The 22306-nt window shown below is 38.4% G+C and overlaps 1 long non-coding RNA gene across 1 annotated transcript; it reads right to left on the reverse strand.

The window, feature by feature from the left end:
* Positions 1 to 3155: 3155 nt before the first annotated feature.
* Positions 3156 to 22277, reverse strand: LOC116147363 (uncharacterized). The gene is made up of 5 exons (XR_004130880.2): positions 21392 to 22277; positions 15625 to 15742; positions 12234 to 12304; positions 11446 to 11508; positions 3156 to 6057 (listed from the first exon to the last, which is right to left on the reverse strand). It is a non-coding gene; the product is annotated as an uncharacterized LOC116147363 (long non-coding RNA).
* Positions 22278 to 22306: the final 29 nt, after the last annotated feature.

Raw genomic sequence — 22306 nt, forward strand, 5'->3', positions numbered from 1 at the left:
TAATTTAAACATAAAAATTAAAACTTAGCTATAAAAGAGGAAATGGGCTATCCCCCAAAGGAATCAAAGAAATTGTTTTATTTTACTGTGGAAAGCTTGAAAGGAATCCTTCCTTCTTTTTATTCCCTCAAGATACTCTTTTAGTGTCTTTATTTTTCCTAATATAATGCTATTAAGGGATTACTATCAATTTTATTTAATTCAGTTCAAAAAATGTTACTACGCATTCTATGTGCAAGGCCCGATGAGGGATATGAAGTAGAGGAAAAGACATCTCTTAGGAACCTGCAATCTAAGAGAGGGCAGACCAGTAAGTTACCCTCGGGAAAACAATAAAGCAAATATTTTAATAGAAACTGAAACAAAAACTTGCCGTGGGGGTATAGGGGAGAGAAAGATTGATTTCAGTGTTAGGCATGTCTTACTAGAAGGTTGGATTTGAGTTATGTCTAAGCAGCTACTGGGGCAGGGCATTTCAATCCTGCTCCGAAATCCAACTAGGAAAAGAAAGAATTGTTTGTCCACGTTAGAAGAATCTTCATTTTCAAATAGTGAGTTCTGTTTTGCTTAAGACTGCTAAACTCATTCAAAATATTATATAAAGAATATTTATAGAAAATACCACAGGGTATTCCTCTGGGTACGTATTCTGGTGAAACTTTTACTTCAGTTCTCTGTAGGTAGGTGGATGGGGTGGAGGGGTATGTATGTGTGTGTGTGTGGTGGGTGTACCTGTTCTGGATACTTGAGAGGCAACGGAGCAAAGTGTTAAGACACTAGACTCTGGAGCCAGATTGTCCGAAGTTGAATCCTGGCTCAACTACTTACTTATTATCTATGACCTTGGGAACGTGATACAATTATTTGGTTTCAATGTTCTCATTTGTAAACAAACAAACAAACAAACAAACAAACAAAACAAAACAGATAATAGCAGCTATCTTACTGTGATTATTGTGAAGATTAAATAATATTTATTAAATGCTCAGAATACGGCGTGGTACACGGTAAGCTGTGCAAATGTGACCAAGAGTCTCAGGCAAAAAATTTTGAAAGCCACTGCTGTAGTCAAATTTGAATTAACTCAAATACTTCAGAATTTGACAGGAACCACATGATCATTTACCAATAAGAGTTTTAGGTTGAAGGTGTAGCTTATCATATATCTTTGACTTTTTAGTTCTCTTTTGAGAGGGATCTTATGTATAAATATTGAATAAATGAGAAGGAAAATAAAACTTAACAATTTACAAAGGAAGACAGTTTCAGGGAGGTTAAACAACTTGCCAAGGTGATGCTGACAAGTTTTGGGGCTGGGATTAATACCCATGACTTTTAAAAAATTAACAGCTTTATTGAGATATAATTCACATACCATAAATTTCACCCATGTAAAGTATACAACTCAATCATTTTTAGTACATTTTCAGAGTTGTACAGCCATGACTATCAATTTTAGAACATTTTCATCAACCCCCAAAGAAATCTTGCACCCCTTAGCAATCATTCCCCAACCCCTCCCACCCCTCTCCCCCAGCCTTAGACAACCATTCAACTACTTTTCTGTCTCTATAGGTTTACCTATTCTGCACATTTCATATGAGTGGAATTATACAATATATGGTCTTTTGTAACTGGCATCTTAGCATAATGTTTTCAAGTTTCATGCATGGTGGCATGTATCAATACCTCATTTCTTTTTATTACCAAATAATAGTTCATTGTATGGATATGTCACATATGGTTTATCTAGTCATCAGTTAATAGAAATTTCGGTTGTTTCCACTTTTTGGCTATTATGAATAATGCTGTTATGAACATCTGTGTACAACTTTTTGTGCAAAGGTGTGTTTTGATTCACTTTAGTATATATCTAAGAGTGGAATTGTGGGTCATAAGATAACTCTATGTTTAACTTTTTGAGGAACTTCCAAACTGTTTTCTGTAATGGCTGCTCTATTTCTACATCCCCAACAGCAACATATGGGGATTCTAATTTCTCCACATCCTCACCAATACTTATTTTCCATTAAAAAATTCATCCTAGTAGGTGTGATGTGGTAACTCATTGTGGTTTTGATTTGCATTTCCCTCATAACTAATGATGTTGAGCATATCTTCATGTGCTTGTTGGCTATTTGCATATTTTCTTTGAGAAATGTTGATTCAAGTCCGTTGTCCATTTTAAAACTGGGTTACTTGTCTTTTAGTTGTTGAGCTGTCAGGGTTTTTATATATTCTGAATATTAGACCTTTATCCAATATATGATTTGTAAATATTTTCTCCCAGTTGTCTTTTCATTTGCTTGATAGTGTCCTTTGATGAATAAAAGTTTTTAATTTTGGTGAAGTATTTTTTTTTTATTTTGATGTTTCTGCTTTTTGTGTTAAATCTAAAAATAGTTGCCTATTCCAACACAGGCACAAAGATTTATGCTTGTGTTTTCTTCTAACAGTTATATGGTTATAGCTCTTACATTTATCTTGTTGATCCATTCTGAATTAATTTTTATGTGTTATGAGGTAGGGGTCCAAATTCATTCTTTTATATGTGGATATCCAGTTCCAGCATCATTTGTTGAAAAGACTATACTTTTGTCATTGAATTGTCATTATAACCTTGTCAAAACTTATTGACCATACATGTATAGGTTTATATTTGGACTCCCAATTCTATTCAACCGATCTATTCTATATATCTATTCTGATGTCAGTACCACACTGTAATTATTACTGTAGGTTTATAGTTAGTCTTGAAATCAACAAGTGTGAGTGAGTCTTCTAACTTTGTTCTTTTTCAAAATTTTTTGGTTATTCTGGGTCACTTGCATTTCCATATGAATTTTTGCATTTACTTTTCTATTTCTAGAAAAAAGGCAACTGGAATTTAAAATAGGGATTGTGTTGAATCTGTAGATCAATTTGAGAGTATTGTCATCTTAATGATATTAAGTCTTCTGATGCATGAAATAGCTTTCCATTTATTTAGATCTTATCTAATTTTTTCAGCCATGTTTTAGTTTTCGGAGTATAAGTCTTGCACTTCTTTTATTAAATTTATTCCTGATTATTTTATTCTTTTTGATGATATCGCAAATGGAATTATTTTCTAAATTTTATTTTCAGATCACTATTGATGGTGTATTGAAATAGAATTGATTTTTGTACATTGACCTCGTATCCTCCAACCTTGCTGAACTTGTTAACTCATTCTCACAGATGTTTAGTGGATTTATTAGGATTTTCTATATATAAGACCATGTCATTTGCAAGTAAAAATACTTATACTTCTTCCTTTCCCAACTGGTTGCCTTTTTTTTTTTTTTCTTTTTCTTGCTTAATTTCCCTGGAGAGAACCTGTCCAATACAATGTTGACTAGAGGTGACTAGAAGTGATGAGTGAAGAACAAGAACAGAGATGTCTTATTTCTGATCTTAGGGGGGAAAATATTCAGTCTTTTATCAATAAGAATGATGTTAGCTGTGGGTTTTTCATAGATGCTCTTTATAAAGTTGAGGAACTTCCCTTCTATTCCTAGTTTGTTGGATTTTTTTTTGTAAAGAGGTGTTAGATTTTGTCAGATGTTGCCACTGGACCTTTTCATGAAGCTGAGCAAGAAGCCCTTCAATAAGGAAAATCTGGCTTCCAGTATCACGAGTAGCTTATATGGACTGATTCAAGACTAGCCAATCAGCCTCTGGGTTTGAAATTCCCCAACTCCTTAAATTTTACCCCAACTCTGGATTGAGGAGACAGATTTGAGAGCTTTTCCTCCTGTCTCCTTGCTGGTCAACCTTGCAATAAAGTTCTTTATTTTCTCAAAAACAAACAAACAAACAAATAAACAAACAAAAAAGGAAGCTAATTCTCATTTATTGTACTGCCCATGAATCTATTGACACTATTAGCGAAAATTTTTTTTATCCAAATGTTTTATTTCTTTCCTTTTGGATAATGTACTAGGCTATTTCAAACCAACATGACTGATATTTTTGGGCATATTCTCTGTGTTAGGCCCGTAATTCTTTGTCTAAAGACTTCCTTCTTCATTTCTAACTCCTTCATGGAATCCTCTTTTGCTTCCATTTTAGTTCAATTCAGCAAACATTTATTGAGATTCTGTGCCACTAGCTGTGCAAAGCGGCAAATGTAGAAACATTAATATTTGGAAGAAGCAAACAATGCAATGGGTGAAACACACATGCAAAATGTTGAATGCTGAACACTGTGAAAATTATTATGACAGATAAAGACTAGGGTCAATGGAGGCTCAAAGAAAGGAATAGTCATCGCTCCCTATGCAGGTTGGTGAATGCTTCACAGGCAAACTGAAGTAGGAGTTCACAACACTAATATATAGGAAGAGAAGGGACAGCATTCACAGCTGATGGCACAGGGTACACAAGTACAAGATGGTATGACATGGAATACTCTGAGAACTGTGTAAGATTCTAAGGGGAAGAAATGGGAGATGAGACTGAAGAGGTAGATTGAGGCCAAGTCTTGCAGTACTTTCTATGCTATAGACTAGAATATGATATTACCCAAGTAGAGATGAGGACTATTGATACATTTTAAATAGTAGGATAACATGGTTGAATCCTTCATCCATTCCTGTAGCACATTATTACACACCTCCCCTTCTGGCAATGATTACGATAGGTCCCAGTTTAGAGGGGCAGTGTGACATGACAACAGAAGTTAAGAGCACTGATTTTGGAGCCAAATTTCCAAAATTTGAATCTTGGCTCCATTGTTCCTAGTTTTGTGACCTTGGACAAGTTTCTCAACCTCTCTGTACCTTATTTCCTTCAACTATAAAGTACTGATAAGAATAAAATTTAACTTTTAGAATTGCTGTGAGGAGAGATCTATTAATATACACAGAACACTTATGAGTCTTCTATCATTATTATTGTTATAATTTTGAATAAAGCCATTTACTATCTGTCCTTGTGAATCTCTACACCCTAGTGAGGAAGGTAGAAAATGAAGTAATAAGCCATATGAATATATAATTATAAACTTATAAAAATTCTATGAAAGCATCAAAGGGGTGCTTTGACAGAGAATAATAGAAATATGGGAGGGATACCTCCTTTATTTAGGGTGCCCAGAGGATGTGATATTGAATATGAAGTCTGAAGAATGTGTCAAGCACTGTCTTCTCTAGACATTTTACCTAAGCCCATAACTTCATTTTCTAGCTTTCTGTGAGTGTGCTAGCCCTTTTAGGTTGCTATACTAGAATACCATAGACTGGGTAGCTTATAAACAATAGAAATTTATTTTTCACAATTCTGGAGGCTGGTAAGTCTAAGACCAAGACATCAGCAGACTCTGTGTTGGAAGAGGTCTTGCTTGCTGGATTATAAATGGCCTTGTTCTTTTGTATCCTCACATGGCAGAAGGGGTAAGGGAGCGCTCTAGGACCTCTTTTACAAGGATGCCATTCATGAGGGCTCCCCTCTCAGGACTTAATCACCTCCTCTCTATATACCATCACCTTGAGGGTTAGGATTTCAACATATGAATTTTCAGAAGACATATTCAGCCTATAGCATTCCACTTCTGGCCCTTGAAAATTCATGTCCTTCTCACATGCAAAACACCTTCATCACATCCCAAGAGCCCTAAAAGTCTTAACTCATTTCAGCATGAACTCTAAAGTCTAAAATCCAAAGACTCATTTATATATCATCTAAATCAGATATGGGTGAGACTCAAGGTATGATTCAGCCTGAGGAAAATTGCTCTCCAGCTGTGAGCCTGTGAAGCTAATATGCTATGAACTTCTAGAATACAATGGTGGGACAAGCATAGGATAGACATTCCCATTCCAAAAGGGAGAAATAGAAAAGAAGAAAGAACAGGTCCCAGGTAAGTCCAAAACCTAATGAATCAAACATTAAAACATTAAGCCCTAAGGTTCAAGAATAGTCTTTGGCTGGATGCTCTGTCTTCCAAGCCCACTGGTGTGGGGTCCACAGGCAGCTGGCAGGTTCCTACTCCAAGCCCCCTCAACTCCAAGGTCCCTCAGGTGTCTGGCTGCTGCCCTTTAAAAGTAACAATAAACATTCATTTGCTAGTACATTCCTGCCATAGCTGAACTAACTATCCAGATAATGATCACCTATACAACACCCAGAAGCGTGACCACCAGAACCAGCCACAGCCCCATACCAGAGTCATGCAGTCTTACCCTTTTACAACCCCGTCCCTTCCTTATCAACCCATTAGACACTTGTGCACGAACTGATCACACATCCTGTGACCCCTTGGTACCTGATGTAACCCTCCCTTATAAAGACCTCAGCAACTGACACTTGAAGCACACACAGGCACCTCTTGTCTGTGTGGCCCACTTGTCTATGACAGTATACCTAATATACTCCTTTTCTATTTTCATCCTTTGTGTTTGGTAAGTTCTTTTACTACCCATGTATTGGCCTGCTGAATCCCATGACAACTGGGGCTGCAGTCTTGCCTGTACCTCATTCCAAGTTGAGCTCAGGGGCAGGTGGCTCTGCAGGCCTGCAGTCAACGGAGCACCCTACCTGGGCTCCACTGACATTGCCCTAATGGGGATTACCTGTGGTGGCCCTGTCCTTTGAAATCTAGGTGTAGGCGGTCATTCTCCGGGGCCTTTATATTCTGTGTGCAGATAGAGACAGTGCTGCCCTGATGCTGCCAAAGATACTTGTGCTCTTTGGAGGGGCAGCCACCCTGTCCTGCACAGCAGGGAGGTCAACTGGAGCCATATCTGGAGTGGCCAAGGTACGTGGAATCAAAGTACAGGGAATGGAACCTGAAGTGCAAGGCAGTGCTGGGCAAGGCACTCCCAGTGTCTGTAGGTGCAAGAGGCCCCTCTTCTGGAACTTCTCTGCCTCCAGAGCCTTTGTGCTCTGGGCCTCTGAGGGTTGGGGCAGCCCTAATTATCTCTGAGTTGCCCTCAAGGTCATTCTTCTGTTGTCTTGGAGAATAGCTGCTAGTGAGATGGCTGATCCAAACTGATCTTCTTAGCAAACAATCTCTCAGGCATACACTTAGGGTTCTTTCCTAACCTTGCTTTCTCATTTTTTAAAATATAGATAGGCTGAGAATTTTCCAAATCTTAATGTTTTGCTTCCTTTTTGATAAGCAATTCCACATGTAAATCATTTCTCTCTTTTTCCATTTTACTTGTTGATGAAAATAATCAAGAAATAAGTTGTAATGTAATAAGCTATAATAGAAAACTGAGCCAAATTGATAACTGTAGCCTTGAGGACAGCCTTTCAGACAACTATGAGGAACTGCTTCAAAGAAGCATGTTTTACAGCACAGTTTTATATTTTTTCAGAACAAAGAAAATCAAACGAGTCGGGAATACATTCTTCCAAGGTTTCAAAAAAACACATCAGCATGTATACAGTGAGTCAGTATGGCCTTTGCACCTGGGAAGGAAGTATTATTATTGAAGAAGTACCAGCATTGGTGAAACTGAGCAGGACCCTGTGGGGCCCTCCTGGGTACAAAAGTCTGTGTTGTCCATTTCTAATTTGGAGGAAAAAGGCTTCAGCCTCTTAGACCTCTCCAGAGTTCCATTCAAACAGTTGCTAATCAGGAAAGTAAGAAAATGCAGAAACAAATGAGGAGCAGTCAAGAAACAATAGTGCAGCAATGGGGCAGGGTCCTGGTTCCTCCTCAAGGGATTTACATAACAATCTGATGCCTATCTCTGAGTTCTTCTACTGGAACTAAGGCCCCCACCCAGGTGGAGGATGGCAACTTCAGGCTGAGCACAAGATTCCTGGAACACCAACCTGTTACCTTACCACCAACGAATCAGAAGAAAGTCACACACCCTGCAGCCCTCACCCCAGACTTTGCCTATAAAAACTTTCCCCCCAAAACCATTGGGGAGTTGGATTTTTTGAGCATGAGCCATCTTGCTTGGCCCTGCAATAAACCTTTCTCTGCTCCAAACTGACGTTTTGGTTCATTTGGCCTCATTTGTGCAGCAGGCACACTAGCTTGCTTTTGGCAACATTGGCATCCCAGGAAGGGAGGCATTAATCTTTATTTTTAACATGGATATTCTTTATTTCTGGTCAATATGTTCTTTTCTTTAATAATTAAAGCAGATGTACAGTGTATATTCGATAGGCCATAAACAGGCTATTTTAGTTAGCATAAAATTCAGGTTAACTTACGTGTAAGCCAGAATGACTTCCCTATATCTCATTATGTGAAAACTTTTCTCATTGTACTAAAGTGGTCACGAAGAACCAAGTTGTTCCTTCAACACTTTGCTTAGAAATAGCTTCAGCTAAATATCCAATTTCTTTGCTTGCAAATTCTACTTTTCACGAAACATTAGAACATGAACACAATTCAGCCAAGCTCTTTGCTACTTTATAACAAGAACTGTCTTTCCTCCTGTTTCCAAGAATATGTTCTTTATTTCCATGTGAGCTCTCATCAGAATGGCCTTTAGCATCCATACTTCTACCAACATCTGGTCAGGATTACTTGGGTATTCTTAAGAATATTGAAGCTTTCTCTATAGTGTTCCTCTTTACTTTCTGGACCCTTACCAGAATTACATTTAATGATTCATTCATGGTAATATAGGCTTTTTATAGCATGCACCTCAAAATCCTTTCAGCTTCTACTCAGCTCCAAAGCCATTTCCCACATTTTTGGGTATGTGTTATAGCAGTATCTCACTCCCAGAACCAATTCTCTGTCTTAGTTCATTAAGGCTGCTATAACAAAAATACCATAGACTAGGTGTCTATTGTTATAGACATTTATTTCTCACAGTTTTGGAAGCTGGGAAGTCCAAGATTAAGGAGCCAACAGATGCAGTATCTGGTGAAAGTCCACTTCCTGGTTCATAGACAGCCATATTTTTGCTGTGTCCTTACAGAGCAGAAGGATCTCTCTGGGGTCTCTTTTATAAGGGCACTAATCCCATTCATGAGGGCTCTGGTCTCAAGATCTAATCAGCTCCCAAAGGCCCCACCTCCAAATACCATCACACTGGGAATTGGGTTTCAACATAAGAATTTGGGGAGCACACATTTAGTCTATAGCAGAGTGACTCATAGATGTACTGCTCTGGCCTTGCTCTATCTACTAACCTTTATACCTTTTATCCAATTTCCTGTTATACATTTATACCTTAAGTTCTCTCACAATCACATGCTCAGTATATCTAAAACTCTTTATCTTCTTCTTAAAGGCTGCAAAGAAAATATCACTGACAACTTATTTTTCTTTCATATTTTTGCATAAACTCTAAAATGCATGATATGCCAAATAAAGCCACAATAATATATAAACTAGAAAAGAAAATGGAAAGACAAAGTCATCAGGCTTAAAAAACTACTACTAGTTTATCAAAAGGTTAATTTCATTATATAGAAATATAATAAACTTACTTCTGTTCCTGAATTTAAGAGGCCTCAGGTAAGAGAAAGTGGAGAAATGGAAGCAGCTTGATGTAGTGTAGTGTCTTTAAAGTACTTCATATCAGGATCCACAGAAAGAAATACATTTTACACTGCAAGCTAATACATATCTGTAAGTGCAAAGGCCCTGAAGTGGGATGTGCCTGGCATGTTTGAGTGAAATACATACAGTGTTTAAAGGCAGACTGATCTGTGTTTTCTGACCCTGCACTTATTGACCATTATGCCTAGGACGAATAACTGGATATTTGTTTCTAAGCTTTTTTTTTTTAGCTTGGGGTTATTTTGACTTAAAAAATAATTTGTTAACTTTATGCTTTCCTTTAATGTTATTTTGAAATAACTGAACGAAAAATTCTAATTTATTAATGTTTAAATATATCTTTGATAATTAATAAATAATTAATATTATTAATATTAATGTTTAATATGTCCCCCCCCCAAATTACACATTGTTGTAAAGATCCTGGCCATCCCTCCTTAGCAAGGCCTCTGTTTCGCCCTCTGGTCCATTTTAACCCTCAATCGAGAATCACGTATCCAAGCCACAGGGTCTCAGAAGTTTCCTTATTTGTGGTATGCTCAAATAACAAAATAACTCTAATGTATACAGTGTGTCTCCTTCCGGGGAAACTGTTTAAAAGAAGCATATACTTTCTGGTAGGTTTGTTTAAAACTCATCTCCTTATTTTCTAATCACACCTAAAGCTGAGGGATCATGTCTTTCTTTTAGTCTTCAGCTTTTTCATTGTAATTTTTTTTATAGTGTAAATTATTAAAGAATGACATTAAAATGTATTTCTTAGTAATGGGGCAATGAATAACATTTTAGCAATATCTTGAAAGATAACCAAAATTACCTAAATTCTTTAAAAATATAATACATTTACATGTACCTAGAATAGTAAACCTAATTCAGTGCCTGTGTTTTAAAGGTGATAAGACTGCATTGATTGACTCAAAGAAAAGAGGGTCAAATAGGTACAAAAGTTAATCATTACTAAGTATAATTCAGCCACAGTAGTGGAAAGTTTTAGAAAACTATCATCTATAAATCCAATGACCAGTAAGAAAACATTCTATAATGAAATCATCAAAGTATGTGCTCTGGGGAAAGTATAAGAATGGAATTATAAAGATGTTAAATCGGTTATACGTTAAACTAGTAGGTCTAGGTCTGTGAAGCTTTTTCCTGCCTCATAAGTGAGACTAGAATTTGAACCTGATCTTATCTAAGAAATTCAGTACATGTAATGTTCAAACTGTTGTCGGAAAACAGGTTCCTGTCTTATGCAGGAAAGAATACAAAAGTGAGTCATGGTAAAATGAAAGTAGATTTACTCAGGGAGATACAGAATGCAAACGGTCTCAGAAGGCAAGAGAGCTGGTGCCAGAACATGGGGTGGTTAGTTTTTATGGGCTGTATAATTTCATATGTTAATGAGTAGGAGGATTATTTCAACTGTTTTGGGGGAGAAGGGGATTTCCAGGAATTGGGCCCCCACCCACTTTTTGGCCTATTTTGGTTAGCTTGGGAACTGTCATGGAACCTGTGGGTTTATCATTTAGCATGCTGATGTATTACAATGAGCCTATAATGAAGCTCAAGTTACCCTGGAAGTTGAATCTTCTGCCATCTTGGGCCAAGTTGGTTCTTACCAGTTTATGTCCTATCCTCAATTGCTATGTCATTCTTTTAAAGGTTGTGCCATGCCGCCTTTCCTCCTGTCTCAAAACTATTCAATTTTTAATCTGGGATTTGAAAGAGATTGATGTTTACACACTGCACTGGAACTTAGCACTGTTTCCATGTAATTTGTTTACTGTTTTCTATTATTCAGTAACTCAAGTAAACCTTGTACTAAGAAAAAGAGATTCAGAATCTTTTGTATAATCTCCACCTTTGTTTTACTATAACTTATTTTCCTCTTCAGGCTACTGTGGGTATTTATTATAACTTGATTCATTTCACATAAAAATACTCACCTGTGCAGAGATGAGGGACTAAATAGAAGAATGTGCAGGGTTATTTGTCCTTGACTTGTAACCCTAGAAATTAGAGGGAATTTGCTTAATTCAGGTCCTCTTTCCCCCAATTGAGTTTACTTCCTCATAAGCAAAAGCACTCAACACTATTCCATTTTTGTCACCTTTATTGTCTGTAGCGTTCCAAGCCACAAATTGGTTTATTCCCTTGATTTTACGTGGAACTTTACAAAGCTGCCAGAACCCATTGTCTTATGATTTTTCCTGTGTGAATTAAAAGTCTATTTACTGTGCCATAAATCTACCTGCTGGTGATGACGTTTGAGAATTCATTGCTCTTTCATAAACCTTGACACTAAATTCTCTGAGAACTGTCAAATCTACCACAATTGTACAATGGTAAAAGTAGTTATACATCAGAGACCAAAGTGCAGAGAAGAGGCTAGAATATGGCTGAAAAATGATAGGCAGATCTTTCACTCAATTCTCCTTACCTTCCTTTCTCAGGGTTGTATTTATGGCCTTGATATCCCCAGTAACTACAACGCATCCCAACCTTAGCTTGTAGCTTCCCACATTCTTACTGCCATCCCTCTCCTGCTAACTGACCCACTTGAATGCTCTTACTACAGCAACTACTTGACTGGCGTCCTTCAATCAGCTGACTCTTCCCCTTTCAATCACTGATTACCCAACTCAGTTCCTCCCTCCTCTCCTTACTCAGCTTAGATTCCATGACCCTTCATTGTAATCATCCTCCTGAGTCTCATGCCCTCCGTTGGACTCACCTGATGAAGATTTAACCCCTTGTTAAGACATTTTCTTCTTTTCTGTGCTTCCACCAAGAAGCCGAGCATTCCTGAAAACAAATAAACAAACTCAACTGTGCAGACTGAATTTGAGGACACAAACTTCAGATGGGTATTAAATACTGAGATGAAATTTCCTATGATGTTTCCTTTCCCACTCTCTGAAAGAGGCTGTGTCACATGTCCTCTCTCTTCAAACTGCTTTTACTCCCTTTCCTATCCTCACTGTCAACTGATAAAGTTGTCTCAGTTGACAAAAATAGTAGCAATCCCAAGAAATGTCCTCATCGTCCAACTACCAAATCAATCAACTCTCTGCACTTGATACCAGGTTCACTGCTTCTTCTTCTGTTTCTATGAGTGAAATGTTCCTGCTCCTACTTCCCCACTGGGCACTGGATCCCATCCCCTACTGCTCTTCCTGCACTTCCAGCATTTGGAAGAACTTCACTTTTGCAATTATTCCCTCTTCAAGGCAAATAGTTCTCTGTTCTGGAAGGCAAGTCCTCCAGAGCCCTAGGGCTCATCTCTGTAACATTCTTATTGAATCATTTTCTACCTGTTGGAGAGGAAAAACCTTTTTTCTACTCTCTTATGTTTAGTGAATGGGGTTCTGCAAATAAACAGACAAATATGAGACTGGCAAGAGAAAAGAAATGTTTATTCATGTATGCATAAGAGTTCACAGAAAAATGTGACTCAAGGAGGTGATTAGAATTGGGGGCTGGTATACTATTTTAATAGGCAAAGGGGAGGGAGAGAAGGGCATTTTTGGGAAAACAAATGACTTTTAGGAAAGATTAATTGGCCCTTAAGAGAATAGATAGGAGATGTGATAGTTGTAAGCTCTATGACAATCTTTCCAGGTTGGAAAACTCCAAACACTCCTGTGGAGAGGATTTATGATAACTGAGTTTTGGGGAGGTTCTTGATTCCAAGTAGATAAGGGAGTTTAAAAGCCCATATTGTCAAGCGCCTTCAGATTAAAAAAAATTTTATGCTACAGTGGCATATTCAGCACTGTGCTGAATCATTCTCATTGGCATACAAACACACTCTATCTCCTATCTTAATAACAAATGCTGCCTCATCATATCCCTCTTCACCTACTACTCTATTTCTCAACTCTTCTTTACAGTAGCCAGAGTGATATTTTAAAAATGAAGATCAAATCCTGTCATCTCCTGATTAATTCACTGGAGGCTTCACATTGCACTTAGAATACAATCTCAACTCCTTGCTCTATTCAGGAAACTTCTGCATGATGTGGTCTCTGCTCACTTCCTTGCTCACATTTATATCCCTCTCTCATCGACACAACTATGTCTTCCAGAGAAACTAAACACAGAATCCAATTTCTTTGAGAATAATATGAACAGTGGACATAAATTATATCTCTTTGGGACAAACATATAAGAAGAGACAAAGAACAAACTAAAGATTTACTAATCCTGCAGAATTTGGAAAATCATTTTAAAGTTGTGCCTTGAGTATATTAAATGCTATTTTAATGGTATGAGTAGGGTTAACACATCCACCTTGGGTCACCTAGTCACTGGATTGTCCATGGTCAGGTACTTGGTATTTACAAGGGCCAAGTGACATGCCAGGAGCTGATTTTCAAACAACAAGGAGCTCTTTGTCATGGAAGGCACAGCCCTGCTCCAGAGCCCTTCGGGTTTTGCTCTGTGAAGTCATACACAGCTTCTTTATCCACCACGGCTAAATCCTGCCCAGGGGATCTGCAGGGACATATGGACCAAGAAGCAGGAAAGCTTGCAGCACAGCCTGGACCTGACGTAGAGTACTTGTTATTCTGACGACTCTCAAAACTGGCAACATTCTGAGGTCACCAATAAATGTGTCAAAAGGGTGTTCTCAACTGTTGTACTTATGTATATGTCACCTGCAAAGCTCAAAGAGGCCAGGATGAACTGTCTCTCTTTCTTAGTGGTAGAGGGTACAAAGTATAACCTTTACCTAGAATTTTATCACCACCTAGATTTGACAATTGGTGTTTACTGTGTCACATCCTTTAAGCCATTTGTTCATTTATCTTTACATTTCAAAAATCTGCAGACATAAGACCAATACATACTTATGCTCAGTATTTAATGGTAAAATTTAAAGGTGTTGCAAGCACAATAAGACAAAAAAAAATTATATACCCATGAATTACTTGAAGGCGTATTCCTCAGAGTGACTAGTAGTGATTTGTCTATTTCCCCCAAAAGGCCAGCATATGTAAACAGGAGGGTGCTTGTGAATTCCATGTCCCCTAACAAAATCTCCTGGAGTGAGAAGGGAGGGGGACAAATGGCCAGGTTCCTGGGCCTAATGAATGAATCCTAGTCCCTGCTTCAGCCTACCTTTAATCAGGACAAGAAAAACTTGCTGGCATGAATGGAGAATCTTACCTGGCATTTCTTCTAGAGGGAAGGATGCTGGGGCCCTTATCCAGATTGGTAGAAAACATCCATATGGGACTGATTTGGGCTCAGGGGAAGAATGTGGCCTAGAGTTTCCCCATCCTGCCTTAGGAACACTGCCATGTTCTTTATATATTCCTAGTTCTTAAACTCAATGTCTGGAGTTTGATTTTTCCATTTTCTAGTATGGCACTTTTAACTTATTCCCTCTTTGGACATTAATGCTCTGCTTTGGCCATTAAATTTCCTGGCAATCTTAACCACAAAGCTACAAAGGGAATTCCAGCTTTCTGACATGCTTTAAATGCTCTGCACATAATCTCAATGACTATTCCAGTTGTTGGGGATCACGGGACTACCAAAGATTTGACTAATATGAAATGTGTGTTGAGACTGGTAAGAAACTTGATCATTAAAGAGATTTACATTTGAAAAGTACACAAAGATTCTGAAAGGTTGGTGGGGCCGGGGTTTCTCTTCAACAGAGAAAATCAAGCTTCTTTTAATTTATAACTTGCTCTTTTAATTAGTATTTGCCCAGTGATACAGGTCAAGTGTCTGAATCAAAGGGATAGCAGTTTGCAAATTCCTTTAGCAAGCTATAGGTAAATATGGAATAGTCAGCTATATTCAAATCACTTTTCTGCACCAGAAGGAACATCCTTCAGGAATGCTACTGTATTTAGGACTGCGGCTTTCTTATGTGCATACCCATGACTGCTTAAGGGCCCACTCTAAGCAGTTGTGCCATTTTACATTCATACCAGTATTTTGTGTTGACCTTTTCTTCTCTATCCCTGTTACCTTTAGGTGAAAGTGATCTGTCTTTTTTGATAATGTTGGGATCCAGGGCTGGCTATCCCAAAATGTACATCAATGGCATACTGATTATTTTGAATTAAAGTTACTTAAGAAGCAATCAATGCAAGAAGAACACTGACCCTTCTTTTTGTCTCCATGAAAGCAGGAAATAAATCTCTCATATGAAAGTTGTACTTGCCATATCTTGAGGTAGAAGGCCACTCTTATCACCAGAGATAGGGAACCCGGGCTGAGAAGCTATAAAAAAAAACCTTGTTACTTCTTTAATTCGCTACCCCAAGCCCAAACTCCTTTTGGATTCTTCACTAATAAGGCACCCAGAACCTAAGTTTCTTTCTCCTGTCAATTACTCACAAATTTGTTTCTTTGTCTAAAAAATATAAAAGCTGTTTGCTTTGGCCACTTCTTAGGCTCATTTCTGTGCAAACTTCATGCACATGAATTAAAATTTGTTTCTTTTTCTCCTTCTTTAATCTGTCTTGTGTCTAGCCACAAGAGCTCAAGAAAGGTAGAGAGGGAAATTTCCCCCTCTCTGATAATAAATTAATGTTAACCCTTAAAAACAAACAAATAAGATACTGCCTTCAATATAGAAGACACCCTACTCAAACAATTATGAAATGGAAAGCACATATCCTCTAATAGGAGAAATGAAAGGTGGAACGATGGGGATGAGAGTTCACACTTAATGGAGGTATGTTCTTATACTGCTCATCGCAGCACTGCTGCTGTATGCAGTAGCCTTGATTTGATGGAAACCTTTGTTCCTAGGTTTTTTCTCTAGCTATAACTATTGATGAAAGCTTATTTATGGAACCTTATGGAACTCCTAAAAAGGACAAAATTACTAACTTAAAATGTGGAAACAAAATGCTTGTTTTTCAACTAGCTGTTAAATAAGCTAACTTTGTCTATTCCATGTAGCAACTCTAACAGAATATCTACAAAAACTGGAAAATACTTATTTTCAACTGCAAAAGACCATTCTTTGAAATCTCTTTGGTGTAACACATAGTAACATTTGCAAAGATTGTCCTTGAACTACTTTCTTATTTAATTAAATAACCCCAAGAGTCAACAAGTTCTCCTTATTAATAAAAGTTCTGTTAGAGGATGGTTTGTTGGGCTTTTTGAACATCTTTGATCATGTCCAGTCCCATCCTGGAACACTGATTGCACTGAGAACATGCCTGGCTCTTTGTACAATAGACTACATTTGATTATTGGTTCCTGCCTTGCTGATGCAAGCTATACCACAGATTTATTTATTGTTCAGCTACAGATGAACTGAAACCCATGAGGACATTTTTTTCCATGGACTATTGCATACTGTGTTGCTCAGGAAGATTCTAGGGGGACCTGTGAAGGGGTCCCACTGTAGTAGTTCTGTATCTCTCTGAATAGCACTGTAACTACACTAGTAGATTCCCTAAGGAAGGGAGAGGAGAGGAGAAAGAGATCTTGATTTACTGATCACTTACATGTACCAGACACCCTGCCAGTAGGACATACTGCCAGCAGGACTGCATACGGTTTTTTCTTTGTCTTCATTTTTTGATTGACTCCTATTCTTCCCTCAGATCTCATTTCAAGTGTTACTTCTTAAAAGTGGAGCTTTCCCAGACTTGACCAAATCTACCTGTCAAATTCTCAGGGTGGGGGGTTTAGCTCAGTGGTAGAACATGTACTTGGCATGCATAACGTCCTAGATTCAAACCCCAGCACCTAATGGTGACATAATGGTTTTATTATTTCAGAGGGAAGAATAGATACGAAATGGAACAAAGAAGTGACTGTCAAATAGGATTTCTGAGTCGCTAATGCAGGATTAACCTTGAAAGCCAGACTTCGTCAAGTGAAAAAGGGCTTTAAAACTTCCTTCAGCATGCATTAATTTACTAAGAAACAGAACTGGTGGGTGGGAAGTTTCTTCTGATTGAAAGAATACAGAAAATACGAAGAAAATCCTTGCCATAAGGGAAGAGAAAAGAGGGTAGCAGGCTACTTCTGATCCAGTGTTTTATGGGAAAGAAGATGGTATGTGGAGATGGTATGATGGTAGTGGAGTCAGGTATTAAGAATCCAGTAACCTGGCTTCCCACTCCAACCTCCACCCTAGTGTTTCTGTTTATCTAGTTCCAACTCTTATCATACTTCTTTATGTCGTGAGGAATAAAGTTGGGTGGAGTATTAGTGGCTTTCCATTGCACTTGGGGTAAAGTCCTAATTCCTTACCATAGCCTATAAAACCTTATATGAGTTGGCTCTTATGTCCAGATTTTCACAACCATAGTAGCTTAGCCAAATAAGGGTTTATTTTTCTCATTAGCCCAGAAGCAAGATATCCAGGATGGGTGCTACTACTTGAGGAAGTCATAAAAGACTCAGGGTCCTTCTTACTCCCTATTCTGCCATCCTCATGTGTGGTTTTTGTTATTATGGTATCAGGATGGCTACTCCTTCTTTAGAAATTGTCCTCCTTTCAAGCAGAATAAAGGAGGGAGGGGAAATAGCAAACAGTTAATAATTCCTGCCAAATGAGCGAGTCTTTTTTCACCAGGAGAATAATAGCCTTCCCAGAAGACCTACACAGCAGGCTGCACATTCATCTCATTTTCCAGGAAGGGTCAAATGGCCCTTTTAACTGCAGGGATCTTGGTGAAAAAAATTTTTAACTGGACACATTTCTACATAACATCGAAGAAGGGAGAGTGGGTAAATGGATATTGGGATACAGAGAGCTATGTCAACCATACTGGCCCACCTCTCTGGCTTCATTGCAGATCATGATTTCCCTGGCTTACTAGTGTGCTTTAGCACGTTGACATTTCTCTTTCTTGATTATGGCCAAGCTCTTTCCTGTCTCAAAGATTTTTGCACTTACAGTCCTCTCTGTCTGGAATGCTCTTTCCCCAACTTCTCAAGTGGCTGGCAACTTCACAAGTCTTAGGTATATTTCAAAATGCACCCTCCTCAGAAAAGCCTTCTTGGATACCCCTCTCTTGTAATCTAAAGAAGCCATATCTGCTTCAATTATTCTTTTCCACAGCAAGTTGTCTATTTCCTTCATTGCACTGTAATCCCCAGTTTGTTTACTTACTTATGGTTGATTCCCTTCCTCTAGAAAGTAAGCTTCATGAAAGCATGGCCTTGTCCATTTTGTTCATTAAGGGGTTCAGAATGAGTCTCCCTTAAATGTGCCACTTTCGCACATGAATTATTTTGAGGTGAAGACAACTGAGGATCAAAAGACTCAGGAAGAGCTTTTTTACCACCCCCTTAACTGCCTAAAAGAATTCAGATAGAGGGCTTGGTCCAGAAAGAGGTATTACCAGAGATAACTATAAAGAGTGTGAGCTGGGGGGAGTTCAGTGGACCTGTTTGTTCAAATTCCTTGCTGTATCCCATTGTCTCTGCATGTGGCATGACAAACTGTTTATCAAACATGTGCTCTTCCCATTTTCCTATGAATTGTCTTCCTTCCCTTTGAAGATCCAGATGCCTACCTTCTTCTCCTTAGCTAAGAATGGCCTATTAGCTTTAATTGCCTGATTGTCTTTGACCCTCTCATGTCTGTGTGACATGTGGGCTCCTGTGTGTATGAAATCGAATTTGTTTTTCTCCTGTTAATCCGTCTTAATTAATAAATTAGACCAAAAACCCTAAAAGGGTAGAAGAAAAAATTTTCCTCCCTGACTTTCACAGTTGTATTCCTGGCATCTAGGGCAGTGCTTGGTAAATAGTAAGTAATCAGTTAACATTTGTTATATACAAAATGAATGGAAAAAGGGGGAGATAGTTGGAATTCTTAATCATTCTTGTTTTTAGCATACTTATCAATTTCAGTAATTATGTACACGGTTTTCCTGTTTAAAATATTTATTTCTCAGTCTCTTGTGCCTGTCTCACCAACTATTATAAGAAGCACTTAAATGTTGGTATCTGGCTTCTAAATAAAAATATACAGTAGAAAACAAAAGCCCTGAGGACACCCATTTAATTTAGGATGTGGGTAGTTGGCCAGTAATATAAAATAGTAAATATTCAAGATGGCATTTCAGTTCTGCCCAAGTGGGCTGCAGCACACACACACTACAGTCTTGCAGACTGCGGAATGCATGTCCCTGAAGAGAGGAACATAGGAGACCCCGCTGTCTGCGCTAACTGTGGTGCAGTCTCAGTGCCAGGGAGTTGGTTTTGTTTGCATAGTTATGTGTTTGCATAGTTGTTTGCTTAGTTCTTTAAACTAAGTCAACTCCGACTTTCCTTTAAGGAATGTAGAGTCGGAAGACTAGGGCTTGAAGAACTTCCTATGTGAACTTCTTTCTGTTTCTCCCGTTCTTTGATCAGAGGTTTTGTGACTCACTGCCTTACTCTTCTTCTCCCTAAAGACTAATTTGTCAGTTGAACTAATTTGAGCTGAATCTTTTTAATAGAGCCTGCCCAATACATTTCCAGTGTTAAAAAAGGAACAAATTCAAAACAAAGTCACTTATGTTAAGTCCCACATAAACAAACCAAAACTCAATACTTAATTGCAGTTTCAGCCTCTCCTGGAATTGTGATTTTAAACCTATCAGTCTGGAATTTCCTGATCAACATTAGTGCAGTAATCAGCATGATTAATTCCTCCCTTTTTCCCAAAGAAAGGTGACTGTGCCTGAAATAATCCTTTCTTTTCTTTTTCACTTCCTTGTCCCACTCCTTCCTGACTTTAAAAACCTTCCATTTGTACAGCTCCTTAGAGCTCCTTTCTATTTATTAGATAGGATGCTGCCTGGTTCATGAATTATTTAATAAAGCCAATTATTTTCAAATTTACTCAGTTGAATTTTGTTTTTTAATGCCAGTTTAAACAGAGGTTAATAGCTGTTACCAACATTGAAAGTGAAGTTTATAAGATTACAGGAAGCCAAGTCCTTTTATTTTTTAAAAGGCAAGCATATTTTAATAATAGTACTTTGCTAACTGGATAAATTATTAAAGATAAACAAAGCTGGATATTACTTACAGTGGTAAGGACATATTTTATTCAATAAACACTACACTATGAACTGAATCCACTTCCCTGAAAGAGAAGACTGGAAACTTTTCAAAGGCTGAAGTGTGCTAAGGGAAAGGCACTAAGGGGTGGTAAGGGGGTGGGTGGGTGAACCATGTGACTAGGCCATCTGGTCTGTTAATTGACATCTGTCAGAGGAGAAACAAACTTCTCCTATCTTTATGACAGGAGGCAGTAGTGCAAGCTGAAGAAAGGCACCCACTGAGGTTAGGTCCTTATCCTCTGCCAAGGATGTGGAGGTAGCACAGTTATCTTCCTGAATATTTGCATTTTAAAGACAGGGGCTCTCAGGGCCTTAAGGAAACAGTTCTGAGTGGTAGATTTATATCACAAAGGGCAGAGAAAGGATTTATATTTGCAAGCTTTCTAAAGAAACTGCTCCAGGAAAGGGGTCTCGGATCTGTCTGCCTATCCTGGTTTTGCCTGGAACAAACAGTAAATTCTGGCAGCGTTGAGCTCTTCTAGGCAGGTATTTTATAGAGGTGGGGATAGGGGCACTGGGATTATCCTAGGGACAAGGCTTTAAGCTGTTAGAAGCCATATCAGAGCAATGAAATAAAATTTATATTTTAAGGCACAAGAAAAAAATTAAACATAAAATTGTTTGTTTGGGTCTCCCTCCCTAATGTGCAGCGTGCCTCTGCATTACACTTAACCAGAACTTCTCAAAGATGGGAGTGCCTGCTCAATCTTAAAGATCAATTTGTTCCCTTTATTCTGACGCTAACAATGTAACTTCTTAAAAGAATATGTTCCTTCCCACTTTGTGTGTGTATGTTGGGAGGAGGGGTCCATATTGACTCAATGGCCTTGCAGAAGCTTACCTGGACTATGTATCTCTGGTGAACTTCATGTGAAATTTCAGTATGTCATTTTGCTGTATGATCCTTTGACTCAAATACGTATGACTGAGCCTTCGTCTTCTAACGAAGCTTTCTGAGAATCTGCTTCCCAGGTTAAAATCTTCAGTTTGGCTCCAATAAAATTCCTTTTTTTCTTCTTAACTTAGTAGTTAATTGAATGTTCGCTGACAAGAGTTTGGTCAAGTCTCTTAGTGCAGACGTTTAGATGCCAAGAGCTCTACGTCTTCAGCACAGTTGTTAAAAGTTTGGTAAATCTGGCTTTTCAAATGGTCAAAAGTTTTACAATGTCTGTATACCACACCTCTGAAACAATGGATTGTGTACTAAAAGTTAAATTTTCGAAGATATTAATAAGATAGTATCAAAGATGAAACCCAGATTACAAACTGTTTTGGATAATCTTGATTTCCAACTTTCAGTTTGGCAGTGTGACTAATTTTTGCCTCTTGAGTTATCTCGTGTGTGGCCCTGTTCCTCCTCCAGGCTATGTGCGGGTTTGCCAGAGCCACACCCGTCGAACTTCACTCACTGCATCCCCAGATACGAGGACTGTAAGTCTCCTCCCTACCTCCTTTTCCTGTAACCACTTATTATTCAGATATGACTAGGACGCGCGTGGTTCACTACGTCAGGGCCTGTAATATCTTTTCTGCCGAAAAAACCAGGACAACACACTTCTCTCTGACCCCTTGCTTTCTTCTCCCTTCTAATTTTCTTCGTCTCCTTTCACTTCCTCCTTTCTTTTCCGCTTTCTCGGTACCACAGCCTCCCCCCACACCTCCACCTCGTCCCAAATGCGCCTCAGCCAGACTAGGAAAACGAGGAATGCAAGCGCTACGGAGCCGGCACCGTCTTCGCTTTGCGACACGGCCGTAA

The sequence above is a fragment of the Camelus dromedarius genome, chromosome 1 (genome assembly GCF_036321535.1).
Source record: "Camelus dromedarius isolate mCamDro1 chromosome 1, mCamDro1.pat, whole genome shotgun sequence".
Taxonomy (NCBI): Eukaryota; Metazoa; Chordata; class Mammalia; order Artiodactyla; family Camelidae; genus Camelus; species Camelus dromedarius.